We start from the raw sequence: 20,404 nt of genomic DNA, 5'->3' as shown, positions 1-20,404 counted from the left end.
CTCTCTCTCTCTCTCTCCCTTTCTCTCATTTTGAACACACATATGAACACATACCTATGGAACTTCATACTACTCTAATACCCCACACAAACAATCAATACACCTCCTTCCCATCCCACACCCCTTTCCCATCAAACATCTCCCCCTCTTCCATCCTGCAGCCACTCTTCCCATTCCATACACAAACACTTTCTCATTCCATACCTACCCCTTCCCATCCCACACCTTCATCCCCACACACTTCGCTCAGTCAATACACTCCTTTCCCATCACTCTTTACACCCCAATAAACACTTTCACCTTCCACGAAACTCCTCAAACACACACACACACACACACACACACCCTTCTCATCTACTCCTGAGTCTCTCTCTCCCTCTCTCTCTCTCTCTCTCTCTCTCTCTCTCTCTCTCTCTCTCTCTCTCTCTCTCTCTCTCTCTCTCTCTCTCTCTCTCTCTCTCTCATACCTACTTCCAACAATTTCCTCCTCTCACTTCTCCCATTCCACTTAGCTCATCTCCCTCTTTTATTAATATTTCCTACGTGTTCATATCTCCTAAATATCTTCCTTCCACATTTGGCTGTGTCCCTTTTCTGCTCGGCTCTATAATCTGGTTTTGTCAAACCAATCACAATGACAGCTGCAGAATTACAAGTGGATGAGGGTCATCTTCTCATGATGTATGCGTACATACACGGTTGTATGTTTGCCTGTAGGTATTTTTTTTATTTTGAAAGTGTGCCCGTGTATATTTTCATGTATTCGTCTAAGTATATATGTATAAGTTTGTTTATGATTACATGCATTGGTGTGTGTGTAATCAAGTAAGAGACAGGCGAGAGAGTGAAACAGTTTAATTTAGATAATTGGGTAAATAAGCTAATCACTATTTTATGTATCTGAATGCAAATTTTGATTTCCTTTACTTTGAGTTATTGCCTTTACAGATTTACAAATTATTTACTCGTTTGTTTATTACTAATTTTTAAACTATCTAATAAAATAAAACATTAGCTAATTGTAAATTTCCCAAGATAATTATAAAAGAATGGGAGACTTGGATGACGTCATTTAATAGTGGGGCGATGGTGTGTGTGAAGCAAACAAGGCCATTCGTCATGTTATTCCTCCCACATGTTGTTAGGTGAGGGCACAGTACTCCTACTCCCTCATGTACCCAGGCTTACCCCTCCCTCTCATCCCTCCATCACGCTCTCTCACCCCTCCATCCCTCCCTCCCTCTCTCTCACCCCTCCATCCCTCCCTCCCTCCCTCTCACCCCTCTATCCCTCCCTCTCTCCCTCTCAGCCCAGATCACACCCACGACCCCTTTCCTTTACACCCCCTCTTTCTGTTCATCCTTATCCCATGGTGTTTCGCTCCATTGCAACCACTTCCCCTCTACCCCCTCCCGTCTCCTTCTCATCCTTAGCTAATACCACCATACTTTCTATATTCTAACCTACACATTTATCCTTCTCAACCCCCATCCCTGTAGCCCCTATCCTCCCCATGCTATCCTAATCCTCCACCCACTCACATCCCCCCTCAGTCAGTTCTTCCTACCCTTCATCCAATTCCATTCTTTTAACCCACAAAACCAATCCCAAACCTACCTTCCGAAACGTGTAATTTTGTGTTATCATATTTTAATTGGTATATATCTATAACACTCTATTAATATACTTGTTATGTACTTTTACCCATATGAGTGCTTTAATCAAATCATACACTATTTTTTTCCCTTGGTATAGGATCTAATTAAGCATCATTAATCTCTCTTAATTACGGCTGCTTCTAATTACTGGGATTAACTTTATCATTCCTCTCAGTATATTTTCTAAATGATTTATGTTCATCAGCTCGGTAATTCGATAAATACATATTTACTATTTACAGTAAAGAAAATAAAAATGCCAGTGACAAGGATAATTCAAATTATCCACAGTAAACTAGTAATGCTTTGACATGATATAAGAATGATCATCATATCGTATCATAAGAATGATATGAGATAGAAACATAAAAGAGAAGATGCATAAAACAGAATGGGAGATGAGATTTCACTCTGACAGATGCTCATACAAGCCGGATGTTGAGCGCCTGGTTGCAGCGACACCGAGCTACAGGCTTATGGTTGCTTTATGTTGATGGTCCCAAGTTGGGGGGAAAAGCCAAGCAGGAGCTCAGAACACTGGCATGGAGGGTGGGAGGGGGATGGCCAGGGAGTGGGAGATTAACGAGGGAGGATTTCGGTGCTGCTAGCGTCAACAAACAGGTGGAAGGATCAACGGGGGATCAAGCGAGATAGATAGGAGGTTTGACGTTTCGTCAACGCCCTCGTCTGGTTCTCCCCACGCTAACTGCGGTTTCTGTGAGTGTTTAGTCTGAGTTTCCTGTATTCCACTTTGATATTTAAGAGCTTCACGTATGCTGCTAATGTTATCCTGTTGATACGGGCTTCAGGTTATAGGCTGTGTTATTTATGTCAATGATATTTCATTATATTATTTTTTTCAGTTCTGTCCAATCGATCACCTGTCACCTATCATTTGTATTATTATCTGCACTTCTTCAGGTAGACACTAATCAGTTCTTAGTTGGTTTTCAATTGAAATGGGAGAACGGAAGATAAGTCTACGCTAATGTTTGCTATATTCAACCGGTTTATTCACCTGGCGTACTTTATCTAAGTGAATGCACTAGGTATAAAGTGATTTAGTTAGATTGTTAAAATATTATGCAAAAATTTGAATAATTGTCTTAATATTGAATTTTTGTTAAGATTTCGGCAATTTTTTTTATCACATTAACTGTTTGTCTCTCCATCTCTATGCCACTCCTCTCTCTCTCTCTCTCTCTCTCTCTCTCTCTCTCTCTCTCTCTCTCTCTCTCTCTCTCTCTCTCTCTCTCTCTCTCTCTCTCTCCCTGACACTAGCCATCATTAGTGACGGCAACTCCCATTTGACAAACAAGGCTCGTTATATCTTCCTAATTAATCAAGAGGATAATTATCATCATTAATGACCCGGTAGGTTCTCCTTGGAAACTTGAGTATGTTCTAATCCACTCCTTCCCCCATCCCATCCCAAAGCCTTATCTATACCCCTTCCAAGTGATATATATAGTCGAAATGACTTGGCGCTTTCCCCTGATAACTCCGTCTCTCCTACCACCCCTACGTTTGTATGATTTTATACAATATGATTTCATATAATTTGTGTGTGTGTGTGTGTGTGTGTGTGTGTGTGTGTGTGTCACCCCTCTTATGTAGCTAACATATTTCCTTAGGTCAGGGAGGCAATATATCAGCATATGTACTGTAATAATCAAGAGACATCTCTAAGCCAGAAAGATCCTGCAGTACGTGAGAGTGATATGAGGACAAGCAGCTGCCATACAAGGATGGAGTGCAGGAATGCTACCCAACCCCTCAGACCATCAGAGATTAAACGCCGACCCTGAAAGATACAAAGCCATCATTCAACCGACCAATCCAAGTATATGGACTCATCGCCCCCAAAAAATCACACACAAATTTCTCTGGATCATTTTTTCTAACCTCATCCGCCTTGTTCTTGCCTTCCAAAATAATGTGCCTTTGGTCACATCAGCTCTACTCCAGTTTCATCTCTTGCATTACTATTCCCCTTGCATGCTGTAATCCTATGAAAGTAAGCTCATTAATCCTTTGTCAGCGCGCAGGCAAATTCTCTTCATCAGTCATTAGACTGTGTAATACCACTGCTAATTAATCGTCTTCTGGTGGTGTCTGGCAACCCTGACATCTCTTGAGTGTTATTGATTCCTGACTGATGCGTGCGTAAGTGTGTTATCTTGTTATGTGGTCTCACGCATACTTGACAGCTTCCCTTGATCAAGATATCACTGCTAGAATATCGATATGTATATATGTGCACATGTACATAGCTTCGTACGTACGCTTTTGCACTTGTGTAGATATGTAAATAGTATGGCTAGTATGTAGAAGTGATATGGGGACTAAGAGTTGGGATATGAGGACAAGGAGCTGGGATATGAGGACAAAGAACTTGGGATATGAGGACACGGAGCTGGGATATGAGGACAAGGAGCTGAGATATGAGGACAAGGAGCTGGGATATGTGGACAAGGAGCTGGGATATGAGGAGAAGGAGCTGGGATACGGGGACTAAGAGTTGGGATATGAGCACATGGATCTGGGATATGAGGACAAGGAGCTGGGATATGAGGACAAGGAGCTGGGATATGAGGACAAGGAGCTGGGATATAAGGACAAGGAGCTGGAATATGAGGACAAAGAGCTAGGATATGAGGACAAGGAGCTGGGATATTAAGAAAAGAAGCCTGGATATGAAGAAAAGGAGTTTGATATGATGATAAAGAGCTCGGATGTGAAGTTGTTGTGAAATAGAGGAGTCCAACTACTTATATTTGATCCCCGATGGTTCAATTTAGACATAAAATAAAAGGCCTTTGCTGTACCGACCTGTCAAAGTTGATGGAATTGTTAATATTGAATGAAAAATAGGACAAATAGATGACAATGCTGTTGAGAGAGCGACTCCTTAAAACTCCTTATTGTGCATAACGTTCTACCCGTGAAAGCTTTTGGGCCACACCGGAGAAAAGTTAAACTTTTTGTGTTCATGTTTTACTGCTTTCCTTCAGGCGAGAGTTCATGTTTCAACCACTCTGGAGAAAACACAAGTCACAAGATACACTAAAAACACACAAGACACACTATACAAACAACACACACCCAACGTACACAACACACATGATGTACGTGACACGCATACAACACATACACGACAGTCAACTCAGCACACACACAACACACCCGACACACAATTAAAACATACATTCAGCGTTGGCCAACGAGAGTGACTCCAGCAACTAACTCCAGTGTTCAGTCACAATAAAATCAAAATCTGAAAATGCTCAGGAACGCCTTCCTGAATCTTGGTGCTCGAGGACATACGATTCTTGAATCAGGATTCATTAAGCATTTACAAATCCCTTTACGAAACCTCTGCATCTATCATTATGGCGAATTTGTTTACATTTATTAAACCTTTCACCAGCCACAAAACTTAACACAAGATTATTATTGTTATAAACAACCTTGTAGAGATCCCAAGCTGATAAAGAGCTAAAAATATATATAATAAAACCCCATCATGATAATGGATTGATTTATAGGTTTCGTAACTTCGTAAATGCAACAGGAATCATGGCTCTTGATATTAAATTCGAACGCGAGCAACCATCCGCTTGAATCTCAGCCAGTTATGCACGTCGTTATGACTTGCTTAACATGGACATCGAGGAATTTTAACATTTTCTTTAAAATTTCATCATAATATATGCTGTAAAAATGTTTATAAGTGATAGCAACGAGTATACAAGATAGTGTGTATGTGAATGTGTGTGTGTGTGTTTACTCACCTATTTGTACTCACTTATTTGTGTCTGCAGGATCGAGTATTGACTCTTGGATCCCGCCTTTCGGGCCATCGATTGTTTACAGCAATGACTACGGTCCTATTTCCCTATCATACCTAGTTTTAAAATTATGAATAGAATTTGCTTCCACAACCTGCTCCTTAAATGCATTTCATTTTCCAACTACTCTCACGCTAAAAGAGTAGTGTGAGAGTAGTTTCCAACTACTCTCACACTACTCTTCCTATCATCTCTATGACTCAACTGAGTTTCCAGATTCCACCCATGTCCCCTCGTTCTGTTACTATTCCGTGTGAACATTTCGTCTATGTCCACTGTGTGTGTGTGTGTGTACTCACCTAATTGTACTCACCTAATTGTGCTTGCGGGGGTTGAGCTTTGGCTCTTTGGTCCCGCCTCTCAACCGTCAATCAACAGGTGTACAGATTCCTGAGCCTATTGGGCTCTATCATATCTGCACTTGAAACTGTGTATGGAGTCAGCCTCCACCACATCTCTTCCTAATAATCTCACACTCAGTGTGTGAGTGTGTGTGTGTGTGTGTGTGTGTGTGTGTGTGTGTGTGTGTGTGTGTGTGTGTGTGTGTGTGTGTGTGTGTGTGTGTGTGTGTGTGTATTATATCCAAACGTGAATAAAAAAACGGACATATGATTGTGAATAAATGGCAACTTTGGTTGAAGAGGAGAAAGTGCAGTCCTGAGAAGGAAAACTTTTAAATGTTTATATGAAAATTAAACAAAAATTATCTTCAATCCATAAAAATTCCCATTTTGTTTCTTGTACAAAAAAGTAAAGTTCTACAAACGTTTAAATTAACTGACAATATCAGTAAGCTTAGTTGCATTTTGTAAATGGTTCAGCTGAATTAAATTAGTCTTTTTACAGACAATTTTGGCATTTTCTAATATGTTTAAATGGCATGAAAACTTTTTCTTCATGCATTTACATATAAAATCAGAACAGATTCCCTCGCTTCGGAGCTCCCCTTTCAGAACGCCGCTGCATCTAGTCAGTACTAGGAAAAAAAGAAGTAATTAATTCGAGAGCTAACAAACTGCTTTTTTTCCCTAGTATCAACAGCAAGCGAAATCTGTCTCCGCAATGATTCCCTTTCACAATCTAATTTTTCATCTTGTATAAAATGAGACACACACAAGCTAACTTCCCCACTCTGACTAACTCATGTACACACGACCAAACTCACGCAAACACACACACACGAACGCAAACACACATACGAGTGTGCAAGGCAAAACATTAAAATGCGTAGTCAGATAGGACACGGATTCCACCCCAGCTACACTATGTTAATTGCTAATACGAACATTCTGTTGAGAACGAATCGTTATACCGAGTCTCTCAACTTGATGGTCTTTATGGATTCACTTTGTGCTTCCGGGAGCTGGCGGAAGGGTGGATCTAGGCGAAGAGGCAATGTTAGCAGGGAGGGGAGGAATGGGGTGAGATGGCAGGATGGAAGGGGTGTTGGCATGGAACAGGAGGTTTCCAATGGGAGGGTACGTGGTTGGTGGCGTGGGGGAAATGGGACAGGTGCGTGAGGCTCTGTAAGAATGGAAAGATTTAGCAGGACTGGGGGGGAGGAGGTGGAGAAAGGTATGTGGTTGGGGCAAGTTAGTGTTGCAAACAAAACAAAAAATATAAGAAAAAAAGGTTGGAAGTCAGAGAGGTCAGAGGTCAAAGCACTCAAAGGTCAGGGTAATCTCTGACCACTTTGATAAAAAAAAACTGGAGTTAGGATTGACCACACTAACGAACTAAATAATTTCATATTTCTTTAATATTAAGTCTGGCAAATTATTTATTTATCTTGCCGATATATTTTGTTTATAATTATCGTCTATTTTACTATTTATTCCATATTTATGTTTGTGTTATGTTAAATTAATGCATATATGTGCATATAATGAATGTTAAAAATGCATTTAACATGAACGTTATAATGCATATACATACATGTATGCACACACCAGCATGCACTTAAATGCTTTAATACATAATAATCAGTACATAAATACATTCATATTTATATAATAATTACATACATGCATCTTTTTTCACAAGATTATTGAAAAATTGGTTCCATTCCACCAAATGAAAACCCTTTTTTAAGCTTCCCGTAAACCAAATGAAAGCATTGGTATAAGCTTCCGTCCCCCCAATTTTACAGCAACAATAGTGGAACTGTAGGATCGTTGCCTATCCATCTATCCCCTAATACTCACAGTCGTTCAATCAATGGTTTAAGATCCGCCCCCCTCTATATAATTACGGGATTTCAAGGGTTTATCCCCACTTTATTAAAAAATATAAAGAATTTATTCAAAAACCTACGAATATTTGAAAATATATTCTTTAAATAATCAAAATGTGTTGGCCTTTATTCGTATACTTATTTAACCCAGACTTTTTTCATTTTGCTAAAGCTTTTAAAACAAACGCTTCAGCATATATTGAACGCTGACAACGTCAAAAATACTGTAATTTACGGAAATTCACTGGATGGGATTTGCTAAATTACAACGACTAAAGTTCTTTCAGCTCCTTGACTAAGGTGACTTTAGCTCTTAGGTATTTTAAATACCATATAATATGGAATAATTAATAATTTGTTCACTAGAAACGGGTTTTTATTATTTAACACGGTCTTGTTTTCATGTGCTGTAACTAATGTAAGATACTTTTTATATTTTGTCAAAAAGATGTAGTCCTGAAATATAAAAAGTTCATTGTCTTTTTCGTTTTTTTCCTTGATGAATGCGTGATTTCTCTGCGAGTGATACATTGCAACTTTGTAGTTTAAAAGTATTTTTTGTTATACACTTAAAATCCTTATTAGTTATTACGCTCAGTCATATGAATAATAACTTATAGTGGTACAAATGTGTGATAATTTAGTCATTTATTAAGCGACGTTCAAAAGTCTTAAGAATGCTAACCCTATAATATCTTGATAACAAAAATACTTAAGCACGATAGTAACATTTCATTTTCTTGAAAACTTTCCTAGACAAATTTCGTAATTAATTTATGCTTTAATTACATGTTAACAATGCAGATTACTCTCTCAGAATAATTAATAAATACTATTGGCCAAAAGATACGAAACCACTGAAGGGTTCTCTCTCAAACAATTAAACTACTTTACCTCGAATACGATAACAGTCCCTCCTCTTGAGTTTATCTCTCTAACCTCTCTTACGATATCTCGTGCCCGTTTCTCGACGATCCCAGCACTACGAAAGCGCGAATTTATACGAACGTAATTCGCTAAACAATATGGCGGCTCTACCCTGATCGTTCCATCCAGTGGGTCAATATATTTCACGCAGTTTTAACAAGTTTGCGAACACGGGTAATTCATTCACGACTCCAGGAAAGTTTTACAGAGACATGAGAGGCGTAGACTGGGAACCTTAATCTTGCTGTGTCGGGGATTATCAAGGATCATGTATGCTAATTAGATGTTAACAGATAATTATATTCGTGGGGGATTGTGGGTAATTGGGGAGTGAGTGTGAGGGCGTAGGTGGGCGTGAGGAGTAGGTACATATAAGTGGGGAGAAGAAATGGCCTAGAGAATGCTCCAAGCCAAGATGACAATTTTACACAGATGTTGGGAGATGTACGTCGGTGTGGGGCTGAGTTGTTCTGGTGTGGAGAGCCGGGTTGAAAAAAGGAATGAGGATGTGGTGTGGGGAGGGATAAATGAGTAATAGGGGAATAGTATGTGTTTTTTCCTACTACAGATGACGCTACACATTTACTCTGCGGCAGGAAATATGCTACGTCTTTTAATATTCCCCCGGTGATATCTCGTCTAAGAATGAGCCCTTCCATCACACCCAGTTTCTCCCAGTTGTTTTTTACTTTGAACGTGACACCCTATAGGGCAAATGTGTCCCGTTGGGGTCTGTTTTGCTCGAACTTTCAGGTCTACTCGCTGGTCAGGTTACATTATTAAACATCTCGTGTTTGTGAGTACGCGGGAGCCTTTCTTTGGCCAGAGGAGTCAACAATCAGGCTCTGTGGCGCTGTGATTATCACCACAATAAAGATTTGCTGTATCAACGGCAATTAACGAAGCCTGATTTTTACGTCATGAAACTTGCTACACGACCGTTGTTTCTGTAAACATGTAATAATTCCAGTTGTGTACGATAATTCCAGTTAATCTATATGATAATTTGCGAGATTACGATAATAATTTGACAAGGGAAAAAGTCCAGGTGTGTGAATATGGTGTAATCCAGGAGCCTGGAGGATTATCTAGACACGCGATCAATTGTATTAATGTATGATAATCTGGTTATTTGATTTATATTTTTTACAATAATAATTTTTGTATATATATATAATTATGGATCTAGTTGTCCAATGAAAACTCATTCGTGCATTTTACATGGTGGATATAAGCTCTTTTCATTCTTATATAATGTATGATTGATCTCCTTTGCGGTTACATGTTTCTTACAAATTAATTCATTATATTATTAACTTGCATTACATGTAACTCAAATGCACTTAAATACCTCAGGCACCAGAGGGATTTGGCATCATTGTCGTTACAGAGAATGGTGCAGAAGTAATGTCCATTAGGATTACAGCATTAGGTGATAGCCTGTAATCCCAAGTATAGAAAATATGGACTCTACGATGATGTAAATGTTACACCAACATATTTTCAATCAATACGAAGGTAAATAGAAAATTATTTAGTTTGTTTCTAGGCTGACATGACTCTCTAAGTCAAGTGTGTTAAGGCTTGTGGTAAGCACTCAAGAATATCTGTGTTAGGACGGTGGGTTTAGCAAAATTTATCATTATCTATAGTAGTTTTTAATAATTACTTTGTTATAACGTAGCAGTAATACAGTACAGTTGATAAAATCATTGTCTTTCTGACTGTGTAGTACTCTATTCCGGGCGCCCATATGTTGTTTCCGAATACGTAAAATATTTTGTGGCTATTTCAATCGAACACTTTGCCCATTTTGTACGTTAAAAAATGCAGCATCTGTATTAGCCATGACTCGAACCATCATACTAGGAATTTCAGAGAGAATTTGCACGAGAATGCCTCCCATAGTCTATCAGGGGTTTGGTATTTCCATCGCTTCCTTGGCTGACCAAGCGAATTGAATAGGACAAGCCTCGAGACCATCAAAAATTGCTTTTGCGTACTTACCTTGTGATGTTACATTGTTCTGCTTCCGATTCGGGATCCGTAGTTGTCTGTCTTACTGCTTGACAAAAAGTCTTCAGAAAGGTCATTGAAATCTAAACTTGAACTTCATCAAACTAAACACTCTACAGATATAATAATGTAAACTCTTAGATTTTTTTTACCTAACTCAGGCGGCCTTTGTCTGGTGCATTATTAATTTGTATTAATACCTTTTAAAGAGATTTCAATTAGATAGAATGAATATTAATTGACGCTCTCCTGGTGACAGATAGTCGATAGAAACTCCCTAATTATCTTTTACAACAATGCAATTTGATAAAATAGTGAAGCCGTGTGGGTTGAATCTGCATCGGTGGACTCCCCGAGGCATACGCACTACCAACTAAGCCACCACGAGCTCATGTTCATTCGGAAGTGTGTTTTTCCGTAGGGAGAGCATGGAAGCAGATTCATTCCCATTCTATGACTTAACCCCAGTTTTTATATTTCATTGTGTGTTGCGTTATGTTAAGGCCATGTGAAATATTTAAAATTGAAAAAATAATCGATTCACATGTCAAGAATTGCAAATTTGGAAAATATAATAATATATATAGAATTCTAGAAGCAAATATATGTACTTATTATTTCCCTGACTATACTGCTGCTGCTTAGAGGATTGCTCTTCTCCCCTGTAACGCTATATTAGATTGCCCAAATACAAAAGTCACATCTTCTTGGTCTACCACAAAAGACATATTTCCACTTCTTTAACTTATCTGTCAGGCATAACCGCAAAGGTCGGTCGGTCCCCCACTTTTACCCAAACTCCTGACTGACCTTTACCTCAAATATCAACCCTACCACCGTCATGCCTCTTTCGAGAAAGGCGTTGACCTCACCGCTCGACCAATTTGTAACCAAGTTTTATGAGTTCTTTGATAGGATTGGTGTTCATCCTGAGCCTGGCATCACGACTCTTCTTCACTACATCCTCCTGGCACGGATCCAGCGCTTGTATCGTGATTCTCCCTCGTCAAGCGTGACGCTCTTTGTTGCTGTTTTTATTGTTTTTCTTTATTGATTTTTAACTCTGACTTCATCCGCGATCTAGTTTTTTTCCCTGTAAGTTACATGGATGTCATATTATTATATTATACAAATAATGAATTTATTTTTGAAACATAATATTCAACTAAAATAAATGTTCAAAATTAACATAATAGTTATTACAAAGGTATTATTCGTATAAAAACAATAATTAAAATATTAATAATAATAATAAACAGACTTTCATTGACTATTATAACACAATATTTATTTATTGCTAATCATAAAACAACGCAAATCATATGACAACACCAAGGATATCGATTCCTACGTTATTTAGAACAATGTTATTGAATGAATAACATGTAATCAGTGAACAAAGAATGTCACAATATCGTGGCTGGAAAACAAAAAAAAAACACCATCATATGTTTGGCGAACGACGTTAATTTAACATTGATGACGTTCATTGATGACGTTTAAATTAAACAAAAGCGACAACGTTTCGGTCCATCCTGGACACTTATCGTTATTGTAGCAGGCTTAATTATTCGTATTAAAATTACTGCTGGGAATAACATAAACATATTTTTCAATAAAACTACTACTTTTAATATTGATATTATTTGCAACATCTGTGCACTGTTGTGTTCAATAATTGGGATGTCGAGTGATATTGAATGTCACGTGTCTCTCTCACGTAAAGTGGCATTCAATTTCACCAGTCAGTGGAACCCAGTTTCTATCCATTCAAGTGACACTCAAATTCTACCCAGTCAAGTGGCACTCTAAGGGTCAACAACCCGCAAGTGATCAGTGTTTGGCAGCGGGAGTGAGGTGTGTGACATTAATATCCTCACTGACGGACGAGAGGGTCGAGACAACAATATGGTAATGGAGTACTTTGGTCTCTAGACGCCTCACCAAACGTTTACGATGCGAAAACCATTTTCTTGCCAGGGGAGAAAGAGAGAGAGAGAGAGAGACAGACTAACGGACAGAAAGAAGGGGAAAGGAGAGAGTGGAGATGGGGAGAGAAAAGGGGGGAGAGACACAGACAGAAATAGAAGCGGGGGAACTAAGGAAAATGAGAGAAGGATGGATACATACATATTATATATATATATATATATATATATATATATATATATATATATATATATATATATATATATATATATATATATATATATATATACCGGGTTGTTCTCACCTAGTTGTGCATGCGGTAGTTGAGCTTTGGCTCTTTGGTCTAGCCTTTCAACCGTCAATCTACTGGTGTACAGATTCGTGTATATGTGTGTGTGTGTGTGTGTGTATGTCTTAGTGTGTGTGTGTGTGTGTGTGTGTGTTAGTGTGTGTGTGTGTGTGTGTAAGCGGGTCAGAATTGCATGTCAACTTTGCAAACATACATTAATTACATTATGAATAAAAGAACATAACCTCAACACTGTTTATATACGACACAGGTAAACTTATGCATTCATGTATGAAAATTAGATTACCATTTTATAGAACTGCAATCACCTTTTGTTGTTGCTTGTTCAATAAATTACTGAACTACATGTGCAACAGATTTCTAACCACGAAGGACAGAATAAAATGTATATATCCTGGTTATCATTGTAAATGTGTGGCCACGTCTTTGGTAGAAAATAATAATAATAAAAATTCGAAGAAAAATCTGTTCCTTCCGTCCGTCCTACATCAGATGGTTGTTCTCGTATCCCATTCACATGTTATGTAGGTCATACTAGACAGAGTGGGACAGAAAGAGAAGTGAGGTGAGAGAAGAATAATAGAGTGAGATCAGAGGAGAGAGAGCGGTCAAGAGACCAGTGCGAGAGAGAGAGAGAGAGAAGGGCATGAGAGAGATAGAGAGAACAAAGCAGGAGAATGAGATGAGTAGGAGAGCGACATGGAGAAGGCCGAGAGAGAGCAGGAGACAAGAGTGAGCGAGAGAGAAAAAAGTTGGAAAAAGACAAGGGTAGGGAGAGAGAAGATTCATATCAAAGAGAGAGTGATATTGGAGCCGTCTGTTGGCCAGATCTTTTATATGTCTGGGTGGTTTTATTTTATCTAATACCTGCCTGTTGTGAGACTTTGTTCCAGATGCCAGCAATGCGATGGATAAGTGAACACACCGCTCTCTTAAATGCAAAACCCATTTCTTTCCCCCTGCCATGACTTCTGGGTTAAATATGACCTTCAAAACTATTACTCCTGCCCAGCTTCGAATATGTCATTTCAAGACTGCTTTCAGCAGCGGTAAAATGTACCTTGTGTTACTGTTCAAGAACAGCTTAACAAGATTCCCCACCTGGCGTAGATATGCGGAGAGTCACTGTACGACAAGACGGTGACCCTGCTGGAGCTTCCTACTCAAAATCAACACCATCTGTAATCATGCATTTTTAGTATTTTAAGAATTTTTAACGCAGTCTTGCAACGAAAAGATGCTAGAAATAAAAATATTATCAAGTAAAACTTGCTTATTAATCCATATAAATTCAATAGGCATAAGATAAATATTTTTAACTAAGATAATAGCTATGGCTAAGAAAACTGTTTTTAGAGTGGGAAAGACAAGGAGAGAAAGGAAAAGAATGAAAAACAGAGAGAGCCATATATGACAAAAATCACAACCTTCAAATATTAAGCATATTAAAAAGAATCCCGCTCTGGTGTATTTATAAAGTATAGGGTATAGGAGATTCTGGATAGACATATTTTCACAATTACCGTATTTGCTAGCGGATAGGACGCCCATTTTGTTTCCCTCAACCGAATATAGACAATGAATTTAAATGCATAAACTTATAAGTTTTCCCTACAAAACCACTTTAAAATATCCTAAACTAAATGTAGAAATAAACACAGTAAAAATATGAAATTCAACAAAATATAATTAGAAATTTACTCTTTTTATACGGCTGAAAATTCGGTACTTCTCGAACTGCGTTTAAAAAAAAATTAGAAGCTCCGATGGCAGTTTTTTTTCAGCTCAACATACATTAATTCACAGTATAATTATTCGGAATTATCATAGAGTTAGTAAAAGCTGACCGTGATTAAATTCTCAACATATATGTATTGGGGGATTTGGTGCTCAAATTCAGATTTTGACGCGAAAATCCAATCTCCTAATTCCTCCATGTTGCCATGGATACCGAGAGAAAATGACAGTTTGAGATTACTGCGAGTTTTGCGTCAAATGAGAATGGACAGATAGATAGGTAGAGATTGAGAGAGAGGAAAAGTATCGAGACATCAAAAAAGCTAAAGTAACTTTTTTTTTTTACTCTTATATTCTCAATTTTATTACGGAATTTCGTCTGTTAAATATTTTTTCAGCTTTTGCTGCAAGTTTATATAAAAAATTATATAATATGATTTATATATTTGTGTTCGTATCCTGGCCTGGGAGGATTTACTGGGCGCAAATCCTTAACTGTAGCCTCTGTGTAACTCAACAGTAAAATTGGTACTTGGTTGTTAAACGATTTTTCGCGGGGGTCGTATTCCAGGGAACATAGGATTAAGGACTTGCCCGAAACGCTACGCGTACTAGTGGCGGCACAAGAATGTAAGAACTCTTGTATATATAAATAAATAAAAATACAAATAAATAAAAATAAATGTTCCAGCTCGGTACCCGGCGTTGCTTGGGTGATGAAGACCGCAGCTTCACTACACACACGATCTTTATCTCATAAACGCCCGACATTATTGTAACCATCTTCTCTCATGTACACCATCTTTCAAACCCCATTACTTTCCCTTTTGCCCACTTTCCCTGCCCTCTCCCACCTTCCCTCCCCCTTCTCACTTCTACTTAATGACTGTAGCCATCCTTACTACACACAGTCCTCATCGATAAATAAAATGCAAAATATTGTTTAATAATCATGTAAAATATTATGATAGATGAATATTAATGAGGATGGAATCTGGAATTATGCCTTATTGGAAATTGAGCTCCAAGGAGCATGGAGTCAATCTCGTTCTCCCTATGACTATCCCCAAGCAGCAACCAGTCACCCTGCATAGTTTGGTGAGACCGACATCAGGTGTCTGGCCGCCAATTGCGAACCAATATTCTCCATTATGCATTTAGATGTGTATTTACAGACACAAATGCACAGGATCTTGTGACCTCGTAAGCAAAGTCGCCGGCTACTTTAGAACTTGAAGGGCCCAAGAGCTTAAAAAAATCTCAATCCCGATAGCACAAATATGTGAATATATATATTGGTATATTGGCGAACACACACACACATTTATGGTAACAATAGTATTATATTTTATATCTTTAACTAATTTCAATATTGCTCACTTCCCCTTGCTAATCTCAGGATCACGCTTTGTACTTGTTCGTCATTATCACACTCACCCTTTCTTGTCCCTCTACTCTCTCCCGTTTTATTTAATATTCACTCCCTCTGGCCCCTATCCCTTTTGCATTTCTTTTTGGTTATTGCTACTTATGGTGTTTAATCTCTTCCATCTGTTATTCCCCCTTCTACTGTTGTTCTAGAGAGAAACTCTCTCCTCTTTCCATTCTCACTCAACCATTTTCCTCTACCTCCTCCGGTTTCGCATTCTCCATCATCTTTTTTTTTCTAGACTTACCTTCTCTTCGTACTTCCCTTCCTCTTCCTCCAGTTTCCCCCATCATGTATTTATACTTCATCAAATAGATGTTTCCATTCCCTCGTATCTCCTGTCTTCTATGTTCTTTAATTTTTTACTCATTTAGATTAGTTCATTATTATTCCATTCTTCCTTTCTCTATACAAAGTTATCGGGACTTTTCCAGTTTTCTTTTCATGTTCTCAAATAAACACCACGAAAAAGGGCACCAATCAATCCACATACAAATATTAAGAGACTTGTAGCGTAAAAATAATCTACAAACAAATCATCGATCAACTCATTGTTACAGTTTAAACCATAACAATAGAGCAAATTTATAATAAATTATTGAACGACCTCTATTAAAATACGAATCAGGTCAGAAGCAGTTCATAATAAACCCTAAATAGAAAATGAATCCTCAAACAGCTCTTAATCACGAGTAAGTCGTGAAGGCTAGTTTGGTGTTACGTTTAAGGATTATCAACCTCTGGAGGGTTAATAAACCCACCAGAAGATTTAACTAACCAGGCAGCAAATTTACCTTTGTCCTGATCAAAACTCCCAACTAAAGTAAATTACAGTTAGCATATATGTCCGTGTGGTCGTGAAGGCGACCAGTTTGGAAGTATTTGACGTTCTACTCCAAGAACGTGGACAGTCGTAGCATCCACGACCCCAAGAACGTGGATAGTCGTAGTATCCACGACCCCAAGAACGTGGATAGGCGTAGTATCCACGACTGCAAGAACATGGATAGTCGTAGTATTCACGTACGACTCCAAGAACACGGCACTGATTATTACGCCTCTTTATTGGGATCTATTATCACTAATACACACACATTCTTCTCCCACATAAGACTAATGATCTAGTAGATATATGCTAATTGCACAAATAAATTAATAAAAAGCATTTGTTATTAAATGTATTATTAGTATCAATATTTTTATTGACATATCATAATAAAAAATGGACATATTTGACATTACATACATAAATATAATTTGTTTTTAACAAGGCACTAATTGGAGCGTTTAAGGTTGGGAGTATCAAGTAACTTGATACAAGGTTTTCAGTAACTGCATGTTTTCTGGTCAATTGTATGTAATAATGCTGTGATTTAAAATTTTGATTGAATACTAATGTACATAATTAGCCATTTATAAGATATTTTTCATTGCCAGAGCATCAGAATGTTTTGGTCCCCAGCCTATTGCCAAAACGCTTTCCATCATTTGAAATATTTTAGATGATATGAGTGTTGAGATTATGCGGGTCTTGCAGAGGAAACATTTGTCTGCTTGATACTTATCACACCTATTGCTATGAAGTATATTTTTAAGAGAGAGTGACTTTTAGAGAAGCTAAGTGAAAGGTATGTGTGTGTTATCAACACTATTAAATGCACACAGACAGCTGCATTCTTTCTGTGTTGTAGAGTCTTGCTGTACGGCCTTGAAATGAATATATTAAGTATGCTTCTTAATAGATGCACAATCCAGTACTGAATTCTGTAGAAATTTTAGACTGCCGACAGGAATCTCAAATTTGTGGGATGAATATAGATCTCATTTGGAAGTTTCAATGTTATGAAGAATCTGACCCTTAATCTTACCAAATGAAGCACAACCCTCAATTGGCATGAAAGTTTCCATTCGTATATGACTCAGCACATATTGCATGTCCCGTAAAGGTCAGATTATCACCAATTTCCACTCCTAATATGGTAATTGATGGGTTGTACATCAGTGTTTTCTTGTCAAGACAATATATTTGGTGGCCTCCGTGAGATAGTAGTCATCAATTGGGTTTTGTCTGCCGCAATAACAACTTAGCACCGTCGTCCCCCATGAAAGTTAACGTGATTTACATCTTTATTCGTGTCTCATGAAGAAGTCAGTGTATAAATTTCTGTCTAGACGCAAATCTTGATGTTAGCGTCAGAATGTCCTCCAGGAAGCTGTTGCAAACTATACAAAAATTACATAAATAATTAATAATATTATGCTTCTTTTAATGCAACTTTTAAGTATTATGTTAATAATTATAAGAGCGTATATTAGGTAATTTGCAGTAATGACTGGGATTTTCTAATTATAAATTTTTGTCTAATTAGTGCGTGAACATTGCTGACCTAATGAACTGGTCACCGCTGGTTCCGTGATCGGTATTAATGGGTAATTAACGAATTCTGAGAGTTTCGTAACTGATGCTTCGTTGTAAAGTCTCATGAATCAGCGATGTTCAATGAGATGTTTTAATGAACAAGTGTTCTTCATTGATATATAAGTAATATATCTCACGATGCTCCAGGTGTTACGTAATGGATTGTCAGCTGAGTGAAATAATAATATAAACAAAGATTCATATATATATATATATATATATATATATATATATATATATATATATATATATATATATATATATATATATATATATTTATTTATATATATATGCTAAACAACCTCACACTCAAAATCCTACTAAAATTATATTTTACATAGCAAGTTATTTTTTATTCTATTAAAATTCTTTAATGAAATCAAACACTATTCAGAATCGGTTGTACACTTGTTATTGATGAAACTTACATAAAAAGTAGAGTACATTAAATACACAAAAAAAAAACACAATAATAGCTAGACTAAACAGGAGCACAACAGTCTAAATCAAACTTATACTTTAATTTAATCTAACATTTATCTTACAACTTGAAAAGGTGATATATTGCAAAAATAAAGTGAAGCTTATCATTAGAGCGGTAAAAACCATTAATTACAAAAAAGGGGCTTCTAGCCTGAAAGGAAGGTGCAGCTAGCCAAGGGGGGGAAGGTATTAGCCTAATGGGAAGGTGCTACTAGCCTAAGGGAAAGTAGCTACTTGCCTAAAGAGCAGTCGCTGCTCATCCTGGAGCAGGCCTTGGACTGTAAAGAACGGCTAGGATGGGCGTCCTAGGTCGTGTGAATTTCCTGAAAGCTTTAGTGCAGTGCAGTGCTAACGCTGCTCTCGGGGTCATCTTTCTTCTAATCACCAAATTGCCCACTAGAAAGGTTGCAGTAAATGAGTCTCGTAAGTCTGGTCATTCCACTGGCGATGTCACTTAGTATCTGAATGGTTACTTCATGCAAGTAATATAAAGTCAAAAGTCAAAACCCGGTATAAAGTCAAAACCTTATAATTTTAACCTAAGTATCTTGTATGTCATCATTATGTCCATTTTGTGTCTGCATTGAAAATACAATTGTGAAGTTTATCACTCTTAGCGTCTCTTTATAGTTCCTCTGTAGTTAAGTGAAGCCAAGACGGGGTATTTCACTCATAATGGTGTTTGATTAAAGTCTATCTTATACAAAACGCCATTCGCTCTCCACCTATCTTTCTCTCTTCCCTCCCTCTCTCTCTCTCTCTCTCTCTCTCTCTCTCTCTCTCTCTCTCTCTCTCTCTCTCGCTCTCTCCTATATCTAAAACCAGTAATTGCGCACCATCTCCTAAATTGCTTTCATGCCCCTTACATAACTTTCCCGTCATAAATCTCGCCTTGCCAGTCAAATATCCAAGACCGGATAAAACTGAGTGGAGCTCAGCGCCTGCTGTGCCAAGGACCGGCTAACAGATGTCTTAAACTCTGTGCTCATTAGTCAGCCGCAGGTGTCCAGGAGGTGTTCAATTCCAGCTGGAACTTTGCAAGAAGTAGTGGTTTATTGGTTGGTGTTGCGTGGTTTGTTGCGGGGTATTCGAGAGAGTGAAATGCCTCGTTTCGTATTTAGGTTTTGTGGGTGCTATTGGTGATGATTTTTTTAAGCCGTTGCAGTGAATGCTTATGTTAAATTCAGTAGGAAAACTGTTTTTAATTTCATTTTGGATTTGGTGGTTATGGTCAGTATAGACTATTGTTCAAAAACGGATCACGTCCCCACCGTTCTGTCTGTCTGTGTGTGTGTCTCTCTCTCTCTCTCTCTCTCTCTCTCTCTCTCTCTCTCTCTCTCTCTCTCTCTCTCTCTCTCTCTCTCTCTCTCGCTCTCTCTTTCGCGTCACTCGCATGCACTACAAAAACTTAC

Source organism: Procambarus clarkii, chromosome 64 (assembly GCF_040958095.1).
Source record: "Procambarus clarkii isolate CNS0578487 chromosome 64, FALCON_Pclarkii_2.0, whole genome shotgun sequence".
Taxonomy (NCBI): Eukaryota; Metazoa; Arthropoda; class Malacostraca; order Decapoda; family Cambaridae; genus Procambarus; species Procambarus clarkii.
The sequence above is the reverse complement of the archived record's forward strand: the minus strand, read 5'-3'. Positions refer to the sequence as shown.